The sequence below is a fragment of the Abrus precatorius genome, unplaced genomic scaffold (genome assembly GCF_003935025.1).
Source record: "Abrus precatorius isolate BTA unplaced genomic scaffold, Abrus_2018 Scaffold9, whole genome shotgun sequence".
NCBI lineage: Eukaryota > Viridiplantae > Streptophyta > Magnoliopsida > Fabales > Fabaceae > Abrus > Abrus precatorius.
Window position 1 is genome coordinate 21,014,651 of NW_020874439.1, and position 7,383 is coordinate 21,022,033.

Sequence of the window (7,383 nt, forward strand, 5' to 3'; positions counted from 1 at the left end):
AAGGTAGCTTGTAAGTCGTTTAAGAATTTGTAACTTATTCATTAAATTAATAAGTTTGTAGAGTTATTTGATAAATACAAAATGAAAGGTTATAACTTTTAAAAATTATTTAAAGTTGTGTTTAGCTTTCAAAAGTTAGTTACCGATATTTTTATTTTTAATAAAAAAAATAACTTATCTGTTATACAATTAAAAATACTTTAATTTTATTCTTTTTATATTCATAACATTTTTATTTTTTTTAATTTTTTATTTGTTCTCTTATCATTTTTATCCGTATTATAAAATATATGACTTAGAAATATTTTATGCTCAAATATATATGAAGAGCAATTTTATTTTTTATTTAATTATTTAATTAATTGATTGTAAATAAATAAAATAAGTAATAATTAATTTTAGTATTTAGTATTATGTTAATATAAAATTACATATCCTTTTAAATCACTTAATACAAATCAACTAGTTGCACAACTAGTTTTGTAAAATAATTTTAATTCTATAAATTATTTATACAGTTATAAGCTTTTTGCTAGTTTTATAGCTAGAAGAAGAAACTCACAACTTTAAATTCATTTTACTAAACATAGCCAAAATGATTATTATATTTGTAGTTTTAAAGACTTGAGAAACATTTTGAATTGATATTTAATATAATGCATAATTCTTTTTCACTATTTTATTAATGGAAAAGAAAAAGGCCATTGTATAGAGGGCAAGTATACCCATCGAAAAGTAATAAAGGGTTCTTAAATTAAGTTCCCGAAATATCGTTCCACAATAATTGATTTTCAATTACTAAAAATTTTCTAATTCAATTGTTTAAGCTTCAAGGATACGAGATTGATTAAAAATAAGAATTTATAAAATCAATTATAAAACTAAAAGTAAGGAATACACTGCACGTCTTGGTTAAACTTATCGGAGAGGAACCTAAGGCATATGGGTTTTCTCATTCAATCTGTTATGTTATTTTTCTGTTTAACTCTAAATCCGATTTCCTTGTGATTACCAATCATTCATACAAATACTATTAATACCCAATGGTCATGCAATATTAATATTCTTTTCTCTAAATTAACATCCCCAATGATCATGTAAGACATCAATTTAAGAAAGCTTAAGGAACCTATGAACATGTTAATTTAATAACGATTAGAAAAGAAAGATTGGTTTGGTCCACCTAATCCTTTGTCTCGTTTTACCCTATAGATCTATTAATTAACCGAGGTACAGTCGCTTGACGATATAATTAATTAGGATTAAGAAAGAAGCGCAATATGATAAAATCTAATCACATAACAGAAATCAAATTAAGATTCAAACATCAAAATCCCATAAATTCATAAACAATAGTTCTCATAGCCCTAGCTATGGACTTAGTTACTCATGCTAAAGAAAAGAACTAAAACATTCATGAATAAAGCCATAAAGAAAAGAAATAGAAAAACTAGAGTGTGATGAGTTCCCAATCTTCAAGTACAGTCGCTTGAAGCTCCAAGTCCCGCCAAGAGTGTGCCAAAGATCCCGTGCAAGAGAGACGAGATGAAATGTATCCCAGAGCAAAAGCCAATATAAAATGGTGTAAAACGGTATATCCAAGATGCCTCTTACGATGCCTTCGGTCTTCCTTTTAATATGGTTTGAAAACCCTAAAAACTCTAATTAATTGGGCTTCCCGCAGATGAGCACGGTCGTGCAAGGCCTTAAGCATGATCGTGCATGGGCTCGAAGCACCCCCGTGCTTGTTGAAAGGGTCTAGGCGTGCTGTATACTACGAAGCTCTAATCTTCTATCAATTTGAGCCCAAAATGCACTCAAAATTCACTTGCGGCCTCTTTATACCAAACTGTACAATTAATATACAAATTAGTGTAAAACCCAAATAAGATAAAGGTCAAATATGAATATATGGGCTGTAAAAGAGAGCCTAATTACAGACTTATCAGCCATTTACATCAATTAAAAATAACTTTTGACATTAGCTGGTGAATCAATATAGATATAAGTGTAAGTTAACTCTAACGCCTTGAGTTTTGTAATTCTGATTTAATTATTAATATAAGTGTATGTATTGTTATTTGAATGTACATCTAAAGTTATATTAGTGATAAAAAAAAATAAAAAAAATTATATATATACCTATGTTGTGGTTGAACTGTGAATGTTGACTTGTGATTGGATTGAAAATGTTTGAGAGTATAGGCTGATGTGGTGCTGCAAAGGGATTCTCGCTGTAACGAGAAAGCAATAAAGAGGGATAGTTTTATGGGTTTAGTCTTACTATAGCGAGATTAAACAGAAAACAAAATGTAGTTTTGTCTAATATTTTCGCTGTAACGAGAGATACCTCGTTGCAGCGAGAATGTCACGACTCTTGGGGTTTATGAGGAGTTTAGGGTTGGAAAAACACATTTCCCATCTCCTCTTCAACCTCTCCTTCGATTCTCTCAATACCTCACCCTATTTCACCGATTAAATTGCTTCCAATACTGTTTGCACCTTATATTGAAGATTCTGATCGTGTTTTAGGCATTACAGGGTGAAAATTCGTGTGAGGAACTCTTCTATTGTCGATTATGTTGTGGGTCTTCATTCCACAGTAAAAGGAGAACTCTACCCTATCTCTGTGTTTGAATTCATTTATATTGTTATATATTGAATGTGATTGAGATAAAACGTATGAAGATGTGTATTTGGATGAAAATGACTTGATTGTAATAGGGTTGTGATGGAAATTTTGTGTGAAACTTAGTATGATTGATATTGAGTAATTTGTGTGATGAAGTGGTTGTATAAGTGTCATGATTGAGAATGTCTGTAAATGGCATATTGATTGTGATTGTGGTGTGTTTAGAATGGTTGAAAATGATGAATGGTTACAGTGATACACTGAGAATGTGGAAGATGGAGACAATAGGAATATCTTGGGGAAAAGAGGATGATGGTGACACCAACAGTGAGCGTGGGTGCACTATAGGCTACACACCCTTCTCCTGACTCGGCCTCTGACCAATACCTTTGCTAAGGGGCCCATGACCGCACACGTTGTATCCATGAGGTAAGGGCTAACCGACTCCCATTCATGGTGTGAAATTGAGTAAGTCACTGAGGTTGATGGCGTCAGAAAACTGTGATCACAGTGCCACAGTGAGTGTGGCTAACATGCAGTGAGCGCACGTGTCTGTGTGGATTAATTGAAGGTGTAGTGAGCGCACCTGTGTATGAATTAGTGTAAATGACGTAATGAAGTATCTACTTTTGGGCCTAACCATCATGAAGCTCAAACTACTGGCAGCAATATTGCTACTTTTGGGCTTGACTATAATGAAGCCCAAATTGTAGTAATATTTCTATTCATCCTACTGCTCTTACCATATAGGATCTTTAGTTAGTGTTTGTTTTGGTTGTATTTTCTACAATCGTTCTTCTCACGCTTTAATTTTTTCTTTCTAATATAAATTCAGATCTCTGAATCTAGTTTAGATATGAATTTATATTTTCTCATCAATAGAAATTTTGTTTTCATTTAATTTTCAAATACTTTTATGGTATCAGTTGTTTTTTGGTTAGATCCTTAAGCATCTACTTCTGTTGTTCTTCGTTTTTCATCATGCCTCTACGACCAGGCCCTTAACTTCCTCCTCTGATTAATCATGTTACAGATCAATTGAGTGTTTACTATGTGCATCCTAGCGAGAATCCATGTCAAGCTTTGGTTTCTCCTCTTCTTTCGAGCAAAAATTATCATGCTTAAGCGCGTTTGATGATGTATGCTCTCATCTCAAAGAATAAATTCAGGTTTGTTAATGGAAATCTTCCTAAGCCTACTGATGATTTTGATCCGTCTCTTGAGGCATGGGAACGATGTAATAACCTTGTTCTTTCATGGATCTTAAATTCTGTTGAACCACCGATTGCTCGAAGCATCGATTATGTGGATTTAGCTTTTCGGGCTTAGAAAATCTTGAAAGATAGGTTTTCACAAGCTGATCGTGTTCGAATCTTCTAATTACAACAAGAAATTTTGAATTTCAAATAAGATCCTTATACTGTTACTGATTATTTCACTTAGTTGAGTACTCTTTGGGAAGAGGTTGATAGCTTTCGTCATTTTTCTAATTGTTGTTGTTCGGTATGTTGTGTTTGTGTAGCACATACTTGTGGAAAACTTTATCGTAGTGAAGATTATGTAATAAAATTTCTTATTGGTTTAAATGATGAATTCAATGTTGTCAAAACTCAAATACTTATGATGGAACCATTTCCTACTTTGGATCGTGTTTTTTTTCTCTAGTTTCACAACAAGAAAGGTGAATTTCTCCGAATATTATGGATGATTCTCAGGCTTTTGTGAATGCTTCAGATTCTAGGAACAAAAACTATGGTAATTCCAAAGGAAAAAATTATCATTATTGTGATCATTGCAAGCGTCCTGGTCATACCAAGGATTTTTGCTACAAATTACATGGTCCATCTTCTGATCTTCTGAGAAAACATTTTCGTTCTTCAAACAATATTGTTGGAGAATCTTCTGTTATTAATGATGATTATCAGACTTCTGTTAAGGCAGATTCAGAAGCTTCATTCTCTTTGTCAGCTGAAGAATACAAAGTTGTTATTTCTCTGTTACAACAAACAAATTTGACTGGTAATGTTTTTCAATCACAAGTTGTTACTCTAACCACTAAAGATATTAGTCTCATTCATAATTCAGGTAATACATTTGTTTGTACTTTCCAGAGCAACAACACCAGCACTTGGATCATAGATTCTAGTACAACAGATCATATCTATTTGACAAATCTTTATTGTCTGTTTTTCATTCTTATCTTTTCCTATTTTTGTCAAATTTCCTAATGGTAGTTTTGTTATTACTACTCATTCAGAAAATGTTCCTGTTACTTCAGATCTCACACTTTTAGATGTTTTATTCTTACTTGAATTTTCTGTCAACCTTATTTCTGCTCCTAAATTAGCAAAACATCATTACTGTGCCATTATCTTACTTCTAGATATTTGTATTATGCAGGATCTGAGGAGCTTGAAAAAGATTGGTTATGTTGATCTTATGCGTGGATTATATACTCTTCATAGTAGTCCATCATTCATACATTCTCAACCTTCCATCACTAATACTATTTCTAATTGTTCTAGTACAAAATGTACTTTATCAATTTATTTTCCTCCTTCTGTCTTGTGGCATTTTAGACTTGGACACGTGTTCTCCTCTAGGATGAAACTTTTGTCTTCCATGTATCCATATATTAGTAATAAAAATCAATTTCATATTTGTAATATCTGTCATTTTTTCAAACAGAAGAGACTTCTTTTTTCTCTCAATCCTCATAATGCATCTGACCTTTCGAGTTAATACATTTGGATGTTTGGGGTCCTTACAGTGTACCAACTTTGCAAAAAAAAAAAAAAAACTATTTTTTAACTATTGTGGATGATTTTTTAAGACACATTTGGATTGTGTTTTTAAGGTATAAATTAGAAACTATATATCATCTTGAAACATTCATTCACATGGTTCAAACTCAATTTGGTAAATGTGTTAAGATTGTAAGGACTGATAATGGAATAGAATTTAAACTAGCATCTCTTTGTCACAAATTTGGTATTTTACATCAAATCTCTTGTGTGGAAACACCACAACAGGATAGGAGGGTTGAGAGAAGACATCAAATCATTTTAAATGTTGCAAGAGGTCTTCTTTTTCAGGCTAAACTACCTAAATGTTTTTGGAGTTTAGCAGCAGCTCATGCTATTTTTCTTTTAAATAGAATACCAAGTTTGGTTTTATCAAATAAATCTCCTTATAAGATGCTGCATTCTGAACAATCTTATCTTTCAAATCTCAAGATTTTCGGTTCCTTATGTTTTGCTTCTTCTTTGAAGGCGCACAGGTCTAAGTTTGATTCAAGAAGCCACAAATGTATTTATGTGGGATTTAAGCAAGGAACCAAGGGGTATTTGCTTTATGATCTTCAAAGCAAAGCTCTTCAGGTTAGTAGGAATGTTCTTTTTTAAAAATATGTTTTTCTTATCATTACCTTCATATTAATTTGCATCAAATTTGTATTACCATTCCTACTTTAGATGTTTCTCATTTGTCTGACACTTCTTTACTTACCTTTACTGATCTTATAGATCTTTCTTCTTCTCTCTCACCCACTCAACCCATACCAACTAATGATCTTTTTATTTTACCAGATTCAACTCTCCTTCTCGCCTCTTTTGTTATCCCTTCTGATGTTTAAGATTCACCTGTTCCAGTTATTGTGTCTAAACTTTCACATGAAGTTTCACCTCCCACTCCTACTGATTCCACATCCCTTCCTGTAGTTCTAGATGTCACTCTTTGAAAATTCACTCGTGTTTCCTCTCAACCCCCTACCTTGATCAGTATGTTTGTAATATAATCACCACAAGCTCTCAGGCACAATTTTTTTTAGAAACTTCTTCAGGTACTCCCTATCCTCTTAGCTCTTTTCTTTCTTATTCTTCTCTTTCTTCCTCACATGCTACTTTTAGTATCTCTATTGGTCTAGAGCAGGAACTTAGAACTTATACAGAGGTCAGCAATTTTGATTGTTGGAAATAGGCTATGTCACTTGAATTGACAGCTTTAGAAGGGAATGAAACTTGGTTTCTTGTTATTCTTCCTACTGATGTCAAACCCATTGGCTGCAAATGGGTTTACAAAATCAAGAGAAAATCATATGGTACTATAGAAAGGTACAAGGCACATTTAGTAGCTAAAGGCTACAATCAGATTGAAAGCTTAGATTTCCTCGATACTTTCTCTCCTGTTGCTAAAGTTACTATTATCAGAGTTGTTTTGGCATTGGCTGTTTCTCAGAATTGGTTCTTACACCAACTAGATGTCAATAATGCCTTCCTTCACGCTGACCTTCAAAAAGGAATTTATATGACTTTGCCTCTTGAATTACACAGTACTTCTCTTAATCAGGTTTGCAAATTGGAGAAATCTCTGTATGGTCTCAAAAAGGCTAGCCAGCAGTGGTATCAAAAGTTGTCTCAGATCTTACGTTATCACGGTTTTATTCGAGCTTCATCTAATTATTCCCTTTTTTTCAAATATAATTCTTCTTCTTTCTTGGGTATCCTTATGTATGTTGATGACATCCTTTTGTTTGGTACTTCTATCACTAACTTGTGTTCTATTAAGTCTTATTTACATACTACTTTTGGCATCAAGGACTTAGGAATTTTGAAGTATTTTCTTGGTTTGGAAGTTTCACACACTACTTCTAGTATTTTAGTGTCTCAAAGAAAGTACTGTCTTGATGTACTTAAAGATATTGCTTTAACTGATTGCAAACCTACTACTACTACTCTAGATCCAGCTATTAA